The sequence below is a fragment of the Coturnix japonica genome, chromosome 4 (genome assembly GCF_001577835.2).
Source record: "Coturnix japonica isolate 7356 chromosome 4, Coturnix japonica 2.1, whole genome shotgun sequence".
NCBI classification, from domain to species: Eukaryota; Metazoa; Chordata; class Aves; order Galliformes; family Phasianidae; genus Coturnix; species Coturnix japonica.
Genome location: NC_029519.1, coordinates 41,703,214 through 41,722,759, shown reverse-complemented (window position 1 = coordinate 41,722,759; position 19,546 = coordinate 41,703,214). Strand labels below are relative to the sequence as shown.

Here is a 19,546-nt window from a genome sequence, read left to right as displayed (position 1 = left end):
TGGCAGAACCCTTCACCCTGCCTGTCCAGACACATCCACATACCACGTGGAAGCAGCTGAAAAGCTTCTAATCATGTTGCTATAAGTAGGGTGTATGTTCAAACAGAACCTCCTCCTCTGTCGAGTGCAATTACTCAACAGTGTGGCCAGATGTGCCCAAGAGGGGCTGCAAACAAGGGGCAGGACATCAGTGACCTCTGAGATGAAGGAAATGGGAGTAGGAATAACAGCTCCAGATGGCGGAAGACCAAATAGCATCAAAGGCAGAAAGCAAATATTCCTTTCCCAAATTCCAAAACATTTTCCTCTGATGAGAGAGGAGGGGCCAAAAGCTCAGTGCAAGCCCAAACAGGCCAGCTACGGCTATTTGTCTGACTGAAAGATGGTGAGAGAAACTGAATCTCACAGAACCGCAGCTCCTTCTCTGGAGATATTTAAGACCCGCCTGGACGCCTACCTGTGTGACCTACTGTAGGGAACCTGCTTTGGCAGGGAGGTTGGACTCGATGATCTCTAGAGATCCCTTCCAACCCCTACAATTCTGTGATTCTGTGACCATTTTCCTCAGCTTGCAAGTCTGCCAGCACAGGTTCTGTCAGAGGATCAGAAGGGAATCAGGCTTCCGAAAGCTGCTTGAGCACACAGTGCTTCCCTCCAGCACACTCTGCCCCATTGATAATACAGCCAGCAGAGTGGAAATCAAAGAGAAATTCAAGACCAAGCTCTGCGACATTACTGCTAAGACAAGCAACTGTAGTTCGGATTTTACAGACTCCTTTCTAAAAGACATTTCTATTTAGTATCTCATCCACTTCATTAAATTGTTTGGCTTGAGATGAACACAGCCTCCGAACACAGGTACAGCCATTGCCTACCCAAGCAAGCGCATCCTGCTCAGCATCATTACACTGATATCATCAGCTCAGCAACTTTCCTTTAATCATATTAAAAGCACACCAGGTCAGTGAGCCAATACAAACAATAACCAACAGAAGCCAGCCATTCACGAGCCTCACTAGCCTACCTGGTTGAATATACCAGATAGATAACAACACCTGGCTGCTAATGGAGCAAGCTCTATGGATCTCTTCAGGAACAAGGCACCTTCTAACATCATCCACTGCAGTCCAGCCAAATGTACAGCTGCATGAGTGGGAAGAAGGCAGCCAGGCTGCAAAGAGCACAGACCCTAGCAGCCAAAGGGGGAGGGCCAAAGCAGACAAGAAATGTTACTCCGCATACAGCACTGACGTTCTTGCAGGATGTAAAGCTGAAGAAGGCACTTTGAATACAAGTGATGACTATCAGTCACTTTAATGAGTGGTCTTGGTTTCTTTTCATTGTTTTTTTCTTTTGTTTTTAACACTGAGAGGTAAGATTATTACTGAAGGGCAACAGAAAGTTCAAAAGTAAGTGGGTTAGGTTACCTTCTCTGTATGCAAATGGTTATCTGTACAGCACAGGGCTCTGGAAATGAGCACACAACAGTATCGCACCGTGCCCAGGAAGGGAAACAAACTCTCTTTCACTCTGGCAATTAGACTCTGGAGAGCGACAATGAGCCAATGGGACAGATAACCAACCATGGGGGGCTCTCCCAGCACAGAGGCACTCACACAGCAGAAAACATTTCCACTCCACTAAAAGCTGCCAGGAGCAGCGCAGTGATAATGTAGCGTTTATGTGGAAAAACAGCCGCTTCTGTTTCTGTAGGATCTATTACGATCATCCAAGTGCCAGATCCTTCATAAGGCAGTTGCTTTCAGCTAGGAAGGGACACTGCAGAGAGTGACAAGGTGTCACATATTTGCAGATCCATTCCTGAATCTTAGATGCTCTTGGTCCTTTGTTTCGCCCCTTTTCCACACCTTTTATTGAAAAGGCTGTAACTAACACCAGGTTAATTACTCATCAAGATATACACCAAACACTTCAAGATACAGACTGAGACTCTGCACAACAAATAGCAGAAAGAGTAAATTACCAAGAGGAACACGACTGGAGATGGCATTGCATTTCCAGCACAAGCATCCAGCCCACTGTGTGGCTGTAGCAGTTCTTCCCAACCCTGTTCAAAACACGCTTACGTTCTTGGAATCCCATCACAACAACACTCATTATAAAGCAGGATAGAAGAGAGTGAAAAGCTCACTGATGGCAAAATACTTAAGCATAAAAATAAAAAGAAGGAAGGGAAGAGGAGACAACCAGGATATCTCTGAAGAAGAAAGAAATGGCATAAAGACGGTACACCAAAATCACGCACAGATCTATCATGCTTCTGACCTTCAGTTTATAAATAGCAGAAGGAGACAGTGAAAATGGAAAGCGGGAAAGATAAATTAGAAGAAACACATAACAAAACTCACTACCGCTCTCACAGAGTTTGCCGTAATTAAGGGAAAGAGTTATTCTTCCACTGGATGCAATGAATGCTGCCATACCTCCAAACAACAGCTTTAAAAGCACGGCTATAAATCCTCATGCACTGGGGAGACGGGTTGCTTAGGCAGCAGCCTTCCCTATGGACAAGCAATTGCACACAGCAGCCACAAAAGCTCTTCTTCCTCCACCCTTCAAACCTCTCACTGGTGGCCGCAGTCAGACCATTGGTAGCCAATGCTGTATTTTTCCTCAGTGCACAAAGCCTGGAAACGAGTATTTGTGAGCACTGAAGAAAGCAAACACCACTCTTCTTTCTCCTGGACACAGTTCAGTGTGTGTAAGCTTTATTCTAACAGCAGCTGATGACAGAGCTGGAGGGGAACAGTCCACTTACTTTTTAACCCAGCACTCCGTGTTACAGTCAACTGATGGACTTCAAAAGAATAAAGTCCTAGAACATGTTTGCCAGACTGCTTTTTCTGCTCGGCTCCTACAGAAATACCTAATGGTCATTAGCAAAGAAACTGGGAGGAGGGGAGAGATTTATTCTGCTTGTTTTACTTCTTATTGCTGGATTTTGCTCGTTAACTGGCCACGGCCAAGTAAACAACCACTGACACAAGAGCGAAAGGAAAAAGGACAAGACTCTTGGCAAAACGCTGTTACAAGATTCTTCAGGGTATCTGCAGACAAATCCCTTCTGTCCAATGTATGTAAACGGCAGCAATACGTGTAGTACTGAGAAGATAACAGAAAGAATTAAGGTTTTTAATCGAGCCTCTGTTTTTCATTCATGTGCACAAAGCTATTTGTCTTGCTGAAGTATTTCCATACATTAACATGAATGTTAACATGTGAGCACACCATGCTTTTTATTTTCCCTTCTGAACCACCAAAACCATCCATAAATCCCGAGCAAGTCAGTTCTGCTACAAGCCCAGATTACTCAGAGACTTCTTAAAATGCAGACACTAAGGAATGCCTTGCAAAGCCAATGTTCTTGGTTCTATTTTTCAAGTTAATACCCAACTTCCAGTCAGGTTGGAGTATTTCCAACAGAGCTCCTTTCCCCATCGCTCCTTACTGATTAACTATGAGCTCGTCCCCTTGAACATATACCACAAGCAAAGTAGAAGGGTCAAAGGACATATACTGTTTATAGCCAATTTGCTTAAGTTCACAAAAGCAACAGACCATCCCCTGGACAAAGGAGGAGCCCTTCAAATGTGCTGACTTTCAGGGAGCTTCTATGTGCGTCTGCTGGGAAGGAACAGAGGCAGCCCAAAGCCGCTCATTGCCAACACACAAAAGAGAGCTTCAGATCAGGTACAGATCCCACTGTGACACACAGCAACGTTATAATACCCACTATTTCCATCATCCAGCACATAACAAAGGATCTTACTGTCTTCATTATCGTTACTGTGGAGCTACTGGGAAGTGAACCAAAACCAAAAGGTGTATTCCAGTGGCACAAAAACCTCCCCACCTTCCCACTCCAAAGCAGAGTTCAGAGAAGGACAACCACCAGAACACAAGCACAGCTCAGCAGGGTCTCTGCTGCTTCACCACAACCCTCAGTATAATGCTACAGCACAGGCCTGAACCCAACTCTGCACAAGGGGAGCAGCTACTAACAATATTATCACTTCATTCTTAAAAGCAATTGAGATAAGCTCAGTCTTGCACATTGTGCTCCTATTATCTTTCCAGTTAAAGTTTCTGCAGGCAGCCTCTACAAACAGGCTGTGAGAACAGCCCCGCTCCTCCTCTTTTCTAAACAATGATGTCAAAGAGCACGAGCAGGAAGGACGGGGGAAGTCTGTCTTCCAAATGGATTCTGCCTGTGCCAGAGGAAGCTCAGGCCTCACCTTGCTACATTCTGTGTTTCAGAGAAACAGCAACTATATGGAAGGAATGCATTCCATATCTCATTAAAAACATATATATAGGTATATATCTCTATATATAAATATATATTTAAAGACACACATAGTTTGGTGGAAAACATTCTTCCAAGGACACTATTTGTAAATAGACACTTCCTTTATTTAAATAAGCATCGATTGTTCAGATCTGTGTGCGCATCTGAAGCACATATGTACGTGTTTTACTGAAATAAAACCAGACCATAGCTTTATATATGTAACAACAGCCTTACATATGTAACAGGTCACTGGGCTATGCCAACCAGAGGAATGGCAAAGAACTTCTAGCAGGCAGCAAGGAATCCACTTTTTTCCCCTGGATCTATGGTCATGTTCCCATAAGAATCAAAGTGAAGCACTTCTGGCTCCAAAAACTGCTGTGATCAGCCAGAGGTGTTGCTGCTGCACCTTCCAACTCCAGCACACTGAGAAGTTTTACTTAGGAAGTATTACTTCTCGGAAAGGGTAGTGAGACATTGGAATGCACTGCCCACGGAGGTGGTGGCGTCACCAACCATGGGAGTGTTCAAGAAACGTCTGGATGTTGTGTTGAGGAATATGATTTAGCCTGGAAGTATTGGTAATAGTTGGACTAGATGATCTTCTAGGTCTTTTCCAACCTTGATAATTCTGTGATTCTGTGAAGTTGAAGGAGGAACTCCCTCATCATCTCAGGACCCACTCAAAATCTGAATTCAACTTCCCTCACTGTCCTAACAGCTCATCCTAAATGTTCAGAACAGTGAAACTTTTGCAAACCTAATTAACAAGGAAATGGGCATCCTTTTCAATTGTATCCATGGAGATTTTGTTTTTATTCTGTTGTACCTCACTGCCATGTGGCCCCAGACTCGAGCATCAGCATCTCAATGGTGGTATGGTACCTACCATTTCATATCCTGTTTATAAGGACTGCTTACTTCTGGCTGGTCAGAGATGCTTCCTTACTTCTGCAAACCTAACAAAACTCACAAATACAATGAACTTACTTTGTCAGAGAGGAAATCAACAACAAGGCTATTGCCAGCTCTGATCATATCCTTCTCAATCTCCTAACAGTTGTGACACCCAACTCCCAGCATTCTGCCACATGAATATTTCAAACCTGTTTCAGGTCTCAGTTGAAAACACACAGTTTGCATGTATTACCAAGCACGCGCTGCATGCTCAAGGCTCAGAAGCCTAAAAGCAAACTAATTTATTCCACATCTGTAAAATATATTTATGCAATAGCTTTCAAACCACCACAACTGCAGGTCGGCATGCTGACATTAGAACTCTTAGGCTAGCAACCCCAAGAACACCCAGATTTTACATTAAGAAACACACTCCATTCGCTTTGTTTGTCATTCTTCCATGCGGTACATTCTGTTCTGCGAGCACTCATGCAAATAGAAAGCTAGGCCTCCATCTCAGCCCTGGCTCTCAAGTGAAGATATAGGACCTCCATAAAATGCCATTAGTAGTTAGACTATCTGGGCAAGAGAGCAATTGCAGAGAGGAGGCCGAGGACCACAAATGGCATTCGGAATGGTATGGAGGTGAGGCTTGGCACAAGAGCAGCAGACAGCTGTTATATTATTGTCAGCCTGCGATGAAAGCGTTCTTTCCTGTTCCCGGATCAGACCACTAAAGCTCGCCCTCTGCCACCCCACAAAGCTCCAAAAGCTTCTGGCATTAAAACAAACCGACATGGTGGGGGAAGGCAGATAATTTCTGAGCACGACACAGTAATTCCACACAACATCTGCCCTTCCCAGCTCCCTGCACAGTGGGTCCGGGAGCAGCAAACACTCCCATTGCCTCAGAAGCCTCTGTGACGTGAAGTCTAAGGTCAATGGAGCGCCCACCAGCAACAGGCCCACTGCAAACCACACAACAGCACACAGCATGATGCATCTCAGACAGGGGCTGGCACTGACCATGACAAGCGCACTTCCATCTGATTCACCTTCTTGACTACCTTTATTCTCCCTCAGGTACCCGTTCCTCTTCCTTTGGGGATTTTCCATCATCTGAGCACTAGAAATCACATGTTTAGAAGTTCTCTTTGCAAGCAAAGGTGATATTTTGTCATCTTTTTCACTGAAAAGCACAAGCAGTCTCCTGGTAAGCATTTTTTCCCTTTTAAATACTATGTGCTTTCTGGGCACCCGAAGGGGTTTCTTAGCCCTGCAATTTCTCTCTCTCTATTCCCACAGTATCAAATTCTACAAGTAAGGGATATACTCACAGTGCCACGTAGCCAAAATCAAACTTCAGAAAGCTCACAGTGCACGCACTGCCTCCCTTCCTATTGTAGTTCAGTTTAAGTTCTGGTTCTCAGACAGAGCTGGGGGCAGCAGGTGACACCTGCTCCAAACAGCACTGAAGCTCAGTCTGCTTGCTGAAGAAACACACCGTCAGCTGCTGCTTCACAAAGAACATGGCACTGCTTCCAGCCACTGTGAGATTTTAATATATCTTCATTTAAAAGTAGCAAACACACCTGGAAATGTAAGAACATAAAGCACACTCTGCCTGGCACAGTGACACAGAAGGAAAGTAACAGCGAGACAATGCAGGTTGAGCTACTCAGGAATAAGAAAATCCACTTCTTTGAATTCTTTTCAGATTTATTATGGCCTACACAGCGACTTGGCCAACCTGCTCAATGCTCCTTCCTTGTAATAAACACATTGTAACACAATGCATCACATGCAAATAACAACAGAGTTTGCACAAGTCAGAGATGAAGCATTCTCTTAATGCACGTTTCATTGTTATAATTAAGATGCATCCACATCACCTCTTTTATTCCTTAATGGCCACCCAAAAACGTAAAGCCATGTGCTTTCACAGCGCTCAGTGTGACCTTGCTGTTCACTTCATGTAGCTCGCTCTTCCCCAGCACAATACTGCTCTATTGCTTTTGCAAGTTTGGAAGATATTTATTAGATGTGGTACAGCCAATGCTGCAAATCTGTTACTATTCAGTGATACAACAAGGGCATCAGCAGTTACATAGAATCATAGAATTACTCAAATTGGAAAAGACCTTGAAGATCATCAAGTCCAACCGCAGCCTAACCAGTACCTAACTCTAAAAACCCTCCACTAAATCATATCCCTGAGCACCACATCCAAACGGCTCTTAAACACAACCAGGGATGGCGATTCAACCACCTCCCTGGGGAGCCTATTCCAGTACCCAACTACCCTTTCTGTAAAGAAGTTCTTCCTAATATCCAACCTAAACTTACCCTGGAGCAACTTGAGGCCACTTCCCCTTATCCTGTCACTTGTCACTAGTGAGAAGAGACCTGCCCCGCTCTCACTGTAGAACCTTTCAGGTACTGGAAGAGGGCGATAAGGTCTCCCCTCAGCCTCCTCTTACATGCTTAAGAGAGGCTGAATCCTGTATGGGACGTGGATGAAGCACCAGAAAGAACAAAGCAACCAACACCATTTTCCCTTAAAAGAAAAGGATCCAAGGGGTGGTGTCTGGTTCTCACTGGAGCTATCTAATTCCACCTAAGTGGCAAACACTATTTCTCCCAGTTCCAACATGGTCAGTCCTACTGCCGCGGCCTCAATTTTGCTCAGTGAGAAGGGTGAAAAAAGCATATACCCACATACAAGAGAGTCCCCTGCCATTATTCAAGACTCCCAAAACACCAGCATCGCTTTAAGAGTCACATCAATCACGTGTTCCTGCTCAGAAGAGAAATGAGAAAACATGAGAGGGAGACAGGAATAGAGGAAGCAGCAGCACTGCCCGTGGGACAGCCAACCAACCCCAGGGTGCACAGGAGCCTCATAACAACCCCCTGCCTCTGCTACACAGCCCAGGTGCAAGAGGTCCGGCATCAGGAGGTGGAGCTTCCAGCAGAAGTCAACAGCAGATCCATGAGTGAGACTTGCTTATCCCAAGATGAGCACTGAGTTAACGAGACATCCTGCAGCAGTTTCTTCAGGGTGCCTATGTAACAAAGCGAGTATTTTCTGAAAGTAAAACAGCATTGCCAACAATTCAAAGCAAGAAACAACGCAAGCATTTGTCATGAGCTGGACGTTTCAACTACCACCTACTAACAACGACGACAAAAAACCACGGTGAACTAAAAGCTTTAAGACAAAACCATGCAAAAATCAACTGTTTTATTTCCCCATGTGCATGCATGTATTATGGCCCGATGGCATTGAGTTTACCATTTCAAATGCAGGTTTTATTACAGCAACATTTGCAAAATCTATCAGAAAGGTGAGCACTGGGGGGTGAATTACAAGCGAGATATGTGGTTTCTCACATTAAATTGTATCGCAGTCCAGCTCCTCCCCCCCAAAATCTGTTTATTTTGGGCGGATGATATAAGACTTCCTTAGAGCAGGAAGTCCTGCAAGTCAGAGGCCACTGCTGAGCCAATATTTCCAGTATTTTGCAATAGGAACTTTAAATCCCTCATAAACATGAACAGAACAGCCAGTCGGCATCCGCACAATTAACCTGCAGCACTTCAGCAATGAGGGACCAACCATTTGCTTTCCTTCACACAGTTCTGCTCAGCAGACTTACAGAAACTGAGGCGAACCCCCACGACCCGACAGCACAAAACATCTGCCAGCAGCAATTGGGAGGCACAACGCTGGGCTCCAACTCTGCTGTTTCTAAACAACCTCATGACAGCCTTGAGTATCTTCCAACAGGAAACCAACATCCATCCACACTCACCATCACCTCCACACAGTGCTCAGCCCAGCAGTCTTCCACATGCTAAGAAATACAACTGAGCATAGTTTTCTCTTTTACTTAACATCTTCCCATTACTGTTCTGAAGGCAAATTTGCCCTTGCAGTGATGCAACGCATCGCCATGAGGCAGCTGATCTCAGGGCACAGAAGTGCAAATGAGGAACCAATTTACCAGAAGGGCTAAAGCATAGAAGCCTTGAGATGGAAACGCTGCAATGCATTTCTATAAGAGTGCTGAAGCTATTAAGTATCACAGCAGCACTGTGACTAACTAGCTTCACTCAACTGAACAGATGATCAGCTGGCTAAGAACTGCCATACAACCCCAGCCACACTACAGTGTTACTCTCAGCTCGGCAGCCTAAAACTGTTGGGCAAATTGGAGAAACAAACAGGTCCACTGCCCAGCAAATACATACCAAAGTGAAGAACAACACTCGCTGAGAGTCTGTTCTAGCACCACAGATATTCCAGGCATTCTTCTACTCCAAATATTCTGCTGTCCCCAGCATTCAGTTTTGCAGAGCTGCCTCCAGCTGAACTACACAGATCCACAGCAAACAGCACAGAAATACGCTTTGTGATCCAAACTTGTACCTGGAGCTGGATTGCCAACACTTCGTTACCAGTATCACTGTGCAGATGCAACATTAACGGGGCTTCATGTTTCTAGCACCAAGGCTGGGATCTCTACAAAGTATCCTGCTTTATCAACACGCCTGTCTGTAGCCTAACAGCAAAGGGAAGGAGGCGATTGTCTCATTGAGACTGACCAACTCATGACGCGATGAACACACTCCATGTTTGTGAATGCTACAAGTGTATCCACACACTGTAGGACACATGAGATACCACACAAACGCCAGTCCATGCACACTGTGCACACAGCCACCCCCACAGTGCTGCTGCTTGAGATACACCTGCCTTGGCACCAAAACACGTCACAGATGCACAAAACGTGTCCCGATGCCATCAGGACAGCTCCCTGCACAACCAGCCCAGCTTGGGGGGATGAGATGCTGAAACCCAACACGACTGGAGCCCTCTGAGGCCACCTCTGAGTGGATGGTCCCTGGGGAGGTGTCACACAACTGTACCCAAGGCACACATAGGCACAGAGCAGCCACATGGCTCACAGGCTGAGCTCATGCACTAGCCAATTGTGCCTACTAACGCAACATGTAACATCTACCTTTCCTAACAGGAAACCTAGCATATTCCATGGTGAAATATAATGCCCCAGTATACACACAACTACAACTGCCAACTAACCAAAACCCAGCCAGAAAAATAAGCCCAGGTCTCACTGGTCCACAGAGGAATCCTTCTGGGAGTTACTCTTGTTAAACACACAAAAAAGCAGGTAGGCCACTCACGAAACCACAGCTGAAAATAAGCACATTTATCCTCCTGCACTGCCGCCCGCCTCCATCTCTCTCTTCACGCCGACATCCCCAGCCCCAGCTGGGAGCCACGGCCCTCATCCCTCAAGGTGAGTACCGCCGTTCGGTCGGAGACCACGGGCGAAATAAACAAACTACGTTGTGACGAAGACAACGACGAAACCCGGCCGCCCCCCCCAGCAGGTGCCTGCGGGAAGGCCGCCCGGCCCGGCCCTCGCCTCCCCGGGAACAACAAAGGCCGCCGGGCTCCCTCAGGGCTCCTCCAGGCCGGGCTCCGGCGGGGCCCGCGCGGTGAGAAGGGCCGCTGGAAAGAAATCCGTACAAAATACAGAACGCGACGGCCAAAGGCACCTGCCGGGCCATCCCCCCCAAGCCCGCACGGCACCCCCGCAGCACGGCGGGGCCTGCGGCGGAGCGACAAAGCGGCGGGGCCCGGTGTAGGGCGGTGGGCACTCACTCACCGGGAGGCGATGAGCTCTGGCGGGGCCGCTGCTGCCGGCCCGGCCCGCCGGGGCGGGGGAGAAGGCGGCGGGCGGGCGGCCCCTCTTTGCTCTTCGCTTCTTTCGCTCCGCGGGCGCGGCGCGGGGGTCAGGCGAGCGGGTGGCCGCGGCGGGGCGGTGCGGGCCGGGCCGGGAGGGCGGCTCCCCCGCTGAGGCCCGGGAGGGCTCCGGCGGGAGGCGCCGCCGCCGCTGCAGCGTCCTGACCGCGGGGTCGTTCCGGCCCCATCAAGGCCGGGCAGAACCGGGAGGGCCGCGCGAGGCGGGGCGGGGGGAGCGGGGCCGCTCCCCGCGGCGGCTGGTGGCCATCTTAGTCCTCCTCCTCCTCCGCGGCGCAGAGTGCCCCCTCCCCGCCAGGCTGCTGCCTCCTCCCTCCGCTCCTCCTCCTCCTCCCGGCTGGCTCTGGCGGCCCGGCCCGGCCACCTGAGGAGACCGGGTGGGGAATGGCGGGAGGAGGGAGCGACCCCTCAGGGAGCGCAGGCACTGCGAGCTCACCTCTGCTCCGTCCGTGGTGGTTTATTAAAAAATTATTATTATTATTAACAATTATGCTGGGTTTTAGTAGTTTGGGTTTCCCTTGGAGTCCCGCGGAAGGCTCTTTGCCTTCCATTTCCTCAGACAAAGATCCCCCCGGCAGGCACCCACCGCGCCGTGCCCTGAGGAGAACGGAGCGCTGCCGACACGGGACAGGAGGATGGGACCCTTCGTGAGGCCTTTGGTCACTGAGGGGAAGGAAGCCCACCGGGTGTCCCTGCTGCGGGGCACAAAAGGACGGTACATCACGGAATGGCATCAAGTTGCAGCAGGGAAGGTTCGGGTCGGGTATTAGGAAACATTTCTTCTCTGATACACTGGTGATACATTGGCACAGGCTGCCCAGGGAGGTGGTGAGGTCACCATCCCTGGGGGTGTTCAGGAAACTCGGAGATGTGGCACTGTGGGCTGTGGTTGGATTTGATGATCTCAGAGGTCTTTTCCAGCCTTAATGATCCCATGATTTATGCTGTCATCCCTACAGTTCTGATGCTGGAATGCAGAGATAGTTACTTTTTTCCTAATATATTCCTTACAGATTCCACCATGGAGTAATGTTCACCCACCCACACCTCATGGGAAGGGTACAAAGGTACACCCACGCCTGTGTCCATTAGCCCTTCTGCCTTCTTCCATCAACTGCAAACTCGTTTCCTTCAAGACATCAGCTATTAACAACAGTTCGCCTTCCAGCACTTTGCTTTTTCATTTACAAAATCTCTTTCCAAAGCCCTCACTGAAGGGACTGAGCAGTTTGGAGAATGGCTGCAGGGGTAAATGCAACGAGAACTAACATGCAGAGCATGAAGGGCCTGTGTGTTTCACGGGTAAATGAGCACAATAAACTTGCCTCTTGCCTATGGTATCACATCTTATTAAGTGAAGCTGGGCACCTGAGGACAAAGGGAGTCTATGCCATTTACCCCATCTTCCAAAGCTGGACATTAATATCAAAAATGCCATTCTATCTAGTATTTTAACAATGCCGTGGGTCAACGGCTGGACAAGATGACCTCAGAGCTCTGCTCCAACTTTACTGATGCTATGAATCTACGATTCGTACTCACTGCTATACAACTTTTCACCTCATTCTTATTTATGTAGAAGAGATCTCTGTTTAAGACTTATGGATGTGTGAGATGAGCCCTCGGCTCCTGAGGACAGTGAGGTCCTGGCACAGGCTGCCCAGAGAAGCTGTGGATACCCCATCCATCCCTGGAGGTGGAGGTCAGGTTGGATGGGGCCCTGGGCAGCCTGATGTGGGGGGCAGCCAGACCACGGCAGGGGGTTGGGGCAGGTGGGCTTTAAGGTCTCCTCCAACCTAAGCCATTCTATGGTTTTACGATCCTACTCTGTGATTCCTAAGGAGACAAAGTATGTGCTCACCGAAGGTGAAAATATGACCCAAACAAAGAAATAAAAAGAAAACTACTCCATGTGACTAAAAAGTAAAAGGAAGGACAAGCTAATAACATTCTTATCTACACAACGTAATCCCACCTTTACTCACTAGAAGTATATCCCTACACTCACTGCATCAACAGGAGCAAAATTTAGACCAATTCAGGAGACCTGCCTGAGCTAATGACTCGTGTTGGAATACAGCCTGCGGGTCTGTTACAGTGCCTGCATTGTTTCTGTGCAGGATAACCAATGAACAATAAGCACCATGAGAGAAATTATGCCTGGAATACCAGTTACAGCCCTCGTACAACAACTGTAGTACAATCAGTACCAGCTCTTAAACACTCAGCACTCTGTACCTGCAAAAAAAGGGGACTTTATGTCGCATGTAGAACATCCTGTCTATTTTTTGCCTACTTTCACCCACTTTTGGGGCTTTTTAACCTCTTCCTCAACCAGTTTCTCTCTGCACAACCATTTCTCTCAGCCTCCTCACCCCAAGTGTCTCATCCCAAGCATCCTTGTGTCTGTACCACGCTGAACCAATTCTCCCCCCTTGAGGGAAGGCCAAGATGAAAGTTGGTAGAGCAGCTGTTGGTGCTACGAAACCACCAAGAACTACATCTCATTCCATAGGAAGTGTATATGCGTGTTTCCCTGCAAGCCAGGTGTTTTTGAGAGTACCTTCTCCATTATCAGTATGTCATGGCAATCTAGAAGCCAAAAAGCTCCATGTACTACCAGGCAGAATTTATCCCCTTTGGGTATATTTTCATTCTGGACTGCAGCAAGGGGAATCTCAGATTTAATCAGCTTGTTTCAACAGTAATTTCACTTACTATGCAAGATAGAGACAGCGAACAGCACACAGCAGTTACCCATCATAAAACAAACAAATCTTCTCTCTGTAATGTATGTGTAGGAGGAAACTTGCATCTTTCATATGTAAAGGATTAACACATCTATCTTACCAGCTGTACTAAGAATCAAGGCTTACAGAGATGGAGCTGTTCCCAAGTCTCTACCAGCAGAGATACCTTAGTGGGAAATCACAGAAATCCTCTGTGAGAGCAGTGGGAATTGCACAGACAGCTGTACACCACATCTAACATTTGCTGCATGACAAATTATAACGCTTTAATTCTTTCTTTTCCCCCTCTCTCTTGTGCGCTTCATCACTCCTTGCATTCCTACTCATAGTCCCTATGTTTTGGTCAGTTATCACAGCTCCAAAACAAACAGTGCCAAGCTGTAATAATCCATACCGATAGATATCAGGTGCTTTTCTAATTAAACCATCTCAACATCTCTCTCTTTGCAAAGCTCATCACAGGCAACCGTTTCTCAGAGAAGGTGTTGGTTAGTCACTACAGAGCTATAATTAGACCAACAAAATGGTGTTTGTTTCCTACTTTGTAAAGCAAGCGCACATAAGGAATCGCGCTGATCTTAGCGCTGATCGCGCTAAGCCGTGGAGATACATTGAAAAGCATTTTTCTTCTTCATTTAAAAGGAAGATAATACCTGTATGACTGACATGAAGTGATGAAATTCTACTCAGCTTTCAGGTGAATTTCCAGTATATTTCTATTTTGCCTGTCCTGGGCAGTAAAGCTGAGTCCGTCCTGTTTGCATGAATTAGCTGAAACCAATGGGCAGTGCTTTCATTGTACAGGATTCTTAAGGCTCACTTTGAGGAACACTCTGCCCTCCCTCTCGCCTGTTTATAGATGAATTTATGGTATTCAGTAAGAAGGGTGGGGTTGAGAAGGGTCCACCACCGCTTCCCCATCCTGGGGCACTCCCACTGGATTGGGCTGGAAGCTGAACAATTAGAAAATCCCTTGTCACGAGTTCTTTAGCAAAACAACTGGCTGCTGGTCAGAAGTTAAAGAGCCCACAGATTGTCCACCGGTGAGCTCATAGCATCTGTAAAGCAGTGACAGAGCAAGTAACCACAGCAGATACAGCCACAGCCCCAGACAGTAACACAGACAGGAATAAAAAGAAAGAAAGAAGAGCAGCCAGAGCTGCTCCTCCCTCAGCCCCTGGGACCAACCCATCCCTTTTGTGGATAAACAGCCTTTCTTCTGCTATCCACCGAAGCTGTAAGTCATACAACAAAAACACATTTGTCCCACAGTGCTGCAGGCCAAAGGTGAGTGACTTAGGAACAGAGCTTGCTGCAGCTGACGTGGATGACTTCTTATTTTTGTTTCTGTGGCAAAAAGCAATGGTAAAGCAGCACTGTGTTTATGAGCAAGGACACGAGGGTGAGGGGGAAAAGTAGGGCTTAGGGCTGTGTGACCAAAGGGTTCCCACAAAGCAGGTGACGACTGAGAAGGTCCAGTTCAGCTGAGGCCTTTGTGGCCTCCACAGCCACACGGCCCTGTGCGGTGGTCCCAGAAAGTGAATCTGAGAGGAAGAGATCACACTTGGAGAGAGGAAAAATGCTGCCATCTGGTGCCTCAGGGAAAGAAACGTTTGTCGTGGTGTGCATCACTTACAGCCATCTCAACGCTGCTGGTTCCACCCCACAGAGCTCGGGATGTCTTTGTGTTGGTTAAAGGCGTCGTTCCTCCACACAGCTTATGGAAGGCTCTTGTGAGGGCACACACCACATACCAAATACACAGCCTGAAAGGTGTGCCGTGTGCTGGTCTGCTCAGTAGAGAAACTGTTGTAACTTCTGAGCCCCTGGAATATATCTCAGAAAAGAGCAGGTTTGCGGCTGAGGGACAGTTTATGGTCCTGGTGGGGATGGGCTGGCTGGTGGTTGGACTAAATGATCTTAGTGGTCTCTTCCAACCTTAGCGATTCTATGATTCATGTCAGAAGAAACCAAGGGCTATTTCTCTCTCTGATTCGCTCTTTACAGCGGCTTGTTTCTGCTTGTTGTTGATTCAGCCTCAGAGGATGTGCCAAATACGCTCTGAGACACTCCAGACTTAGAACGAGGGAGCGTTATTTTTGTCTGTGATATTTTTATTTTCACAGGCTTTCACAGAAAGCCATGATGGCAGCTTAGGGAGGATGAAGTGACTGATCAAATAAAATATATATACACATATATATATACACACAAATTCTAGACACGGCAGAAATAAAGATGTTCTTTCTGTGAACTTACATTTGTTTCCCTCTTCACTAGGAACAGGAGAATCTCAAGGTCCGCAGGGCAGCTTCCCGCTGGAAGAAAACCATGTGAAACAGGTTCAGTTATTTATTTATAGAAGCAGCATTTTGGGAACACAGCAGTTACAAAACCACAGGGCTGCCACCCGCTCCTCCCAAAAAACAAGCTCCCACACCACCCTCTATTTCCCAGGAAGATACTCTACTCATAGAATGCCTTCAAGTTCACCAAGTCACCTACAGCACACCAAACTCTTCCAAAACATTTCTTGTGCACTTCTGCACAGAATCCAGGCAAAGGAACACGTTTATGATCTAAGAAAAGGGATTTCTGAAGCGGTAACTAAAGGGCCTTTCTTACCATGCCTGCCATAATATGAACTCTCCCACTTCATCTACAGCACGTGATCGATCAGGGCACAACCTCAGAACTCACCTTCTCCTCACGGGAGCTATTGATACAAGCAAACAGATATTTTGCCATCACAGATTTTGTTATGCATAACTGCAGACCACCACTGAAACCCACTGGCCAGGCATGTACACACTCCTATCTATCATTTGGGGCAGATTAATTATCTAAATTCTTCATAAATATTAAAAAATAATAATAATAACTTCAGGAGTTCTGAGAAGGTTATGTCACTACTAAAAACTGTTCTAAAAGCACATGCTTTACACACTAAGACCCTACCTCCACTTAATTCCTAGCCTTAGTTTATTTACTGCCACGCTACATACATTTGATCTTACAAAACTAAGTTCTTGTGGAACTCAATCCTTCTATTACTGGTGTTGCGCTGCAAGAACTTGGAGTTGCTTTCTCTTCACCAGAACTGCTTGTGGATACAAAGTGAAAGTCTATGGCTTTTAGATGCATGCACAGCTTCCCATGGAGAAGATGTAATTTCTTTGACAGTCCCCCGCCCATGAACAAATGACATAACTTGAAGCTTTTCTAATATTATTAGCCATGTCAGATAAGGGTAGCATTCAGAAACAGTGACAAATCTTGTCAGTGCCTGTGGCAGCCTTGTTAACCGCAAGCCATGTTGTCAATCTCCCTTCAAGTTGCAGTATTGAAGGAGCACTCCCTTTCAAACAGAACATCGTTTTCTACACACCCTCGGTTTCCAAGTAGGATAAAAAAAGACAGCACTTTGGGTGAGTAGGCCGAAGTATCCATATTACCTGGGCCTCTGGCTATTAGAGAAGTAGACGGTGATCATTTTATACTGTAGATTGCTGGGTGACTACGTGCAGCCTGTGAGGAATCCATGTGAGAGGCAAGGGGGGAGCATCCAAGGCTTGTCAGAAGGCCTAAATCAAATGTACAGCATCCACATCCCTCCTGGAACGCTCTTAAGGAGTTTGCATATCAAGGAAAGTGGAAAAATAGAAGTTAAAGTATGGACAGCATCCAGTGAGTGTCTAGAAATGTGAAAACAACTCTAAGAAAATCTATCTTAAAAAAGTACTAAAGAATAAAAACCGCTGCTAGTTGTTAGATCCAGAACAAACGTCACTGTTGCTAAGTTTGATTAGGCATTAGGGAAAAAAGAAAGAAACAAGCAATAGAAAAGCTGCACAGCATTTATAAATATAAGCTGCTGTGTCAGTCCCCAGTGAAACAGTGGTTGAGGAGTCCCCTCTCTAAGAGTGTATCAGAGCCACAGTGTAAGTGAACACGGTGTTAATAACCGTACAGTCACCTAGGTCACGTTTAATTAAGAACACAGTGCCACCCAGGTCACATTTAATTAAGAAGTCTTAATTCAAACACAGTATTATCTTATTCCTGATGAAAAGCAAGTTAAAAATCTCTGAACAGTTACCACCACGCTGCTCCCAGGAGTTTCAGCGTTAGCTCAGGTTAATTATGTTTAAGTTCTTTCCTTTGGTGTACTGATGTGAAGATCATTGTCTGACACCAAAGAAGAGAAAATTAAGAACTTTCCGCAGCTTCCTGCAAGGCTCAACTATCACTGCACTCACATGGAGCCGGCCTGCACTTGTGTTAGTGCGGAAGGAGCAGATGGTTGAAGAAATATCACTCAGTCACAGTGCTTCTGCTCCTTAGAGCTTTCTCCAGGAAGGCCTCAGGTGTTCTCACACTCCAGACACACCTTTTCCTGGCAAAGGAAGGAAAACCAAATCACTTCAGCTGTCTGTGGTTTCTTACACTCTCATCCTCAGTGACCACAAGTCTTCCAACATGGTGCAACATCAGCAAGAGGGGGCAGCCTGCTTTCTTCAGTCTCAATAGAAACCAGTGCAGAGTAGGTCTGCAGCAAGCAGCCATAGCAGAGCATTAAATCATAGCAGGGCATTAAACCACAGCAGAGCATCATCTCCCACCTGGGGAAGTTTTCAGACGCAGGAGTAAGTGTACAGATGTGAAGTAACTTCTGGCTACAGCATCATTCCAGACAGATACTTGCCTTTAGCAAGGCAAGTAGGGAAAACCCTTGCATTTCTAAGCTGTTATTGTTAGCTTGTAAGTGAGCCTTTCAGATCTGGAGAGGACAGAGGTGGTTAAGAACAAGCAAAATCATTCTCAGTTAAATCTCTGTTACATGCAAGTTTTCGAAGTTTGCAGCCAAGGAGCATTCAAATTAGCAGCAGCTGGGACTTTTTCCACACACCAGGAATATACGGGCGCTCCAGCTCCAAAACCAAGCCAGTATGGACCACGAGCATTCATCTCCAGCCAGCATCATTGTGACATTGTGAGTACATCACACCTGTGTTAAAGACGTGCCACTTCTCTATACTAATCCAAAGGCAACCGTGAGGTACACAAATGCTCTGCTCTGAACTTCTGCATCACGAGAGTTTGTACAGATTGTTAATACAAAAGCGTTTGCAGCTTTATCCTGGAGATTTACTGTTTTCAGTCCAGCTGCTGGAGGCAATTCTATCAGCATCAGCTCTGCAGGGCAGCTGTACTTACTCTCAGCAGAACAACACCCACAGGCAGCACAGCACTATACACGCTTTTTTTGTCTATCTCTGCTTGAAAGTGCCATTACATCCATTCTAATCAGGTGATTGGACACACACCAGTTATTTAAAAGAACATAAAAGCCCAATAACACGTTCATTCCTAGCCAAAGGAGGGCACTGTCCCCAGCATAAAGTGGAGTTAAATATGCACAAACAGCACAACACTGCCTGTGCCACTCCAGCAGAAGAGGAGGTATCTGCCATGACCTATGAGACCAGAAATGGTATGAGAGAAGCAGAGGCACACATTCCAGACAGCTCCATCCTGGGGCTCGAGAGCTCACACTTCAGATTCCCAGCTTCTCTTAAAGAGTTCTGTTTGTATTGGGATAGAAAGTGTTCAGAAGGAGGTGTTTTCGTAACTTCAAGTTGCATCAGCTGCATAATGACTGTCATTTCTTAGTTTACAGCAGAGCAGGGAGAGGTCAGACTTACTACCTGTCTTTTAGGGTACACTTGGCTTTAGAAGAGGTCAGGATGGATGCAGGCTGAAGGAAAGCCTGCTTCTCCAGGCACCCAATTC

The 19,546-nt window shown here is 46.7% G+C and overlaps 1 protein-coding gene across 5 annotated transcripts in view; it reads right to left on the bottom strand.

The window, feature by feature from the left end:
- WDFY3 (WD repeat and FYVE domain containing 3) overlaps nt 1–11,047 on the bottom strand; it is a 127,761-nt gene extending 116,714 nt beyond the window's left edge. For all 5 annotated transcript variants that reach the window (XM_015861632.2, XM_015861633.2, XM_015861631.2 and 2 more), the window contains exon 1: nt 10,909–11,047. The gene's annotated coding sequence lies outside the window, so the exon portion shown is untranslated. The remainder of the gene's footprint in view (nt 1–10,908) is intronic.
- Between the last annotated feature and the right edge of the window lie 8,499 nt (nt 11,048–19,546).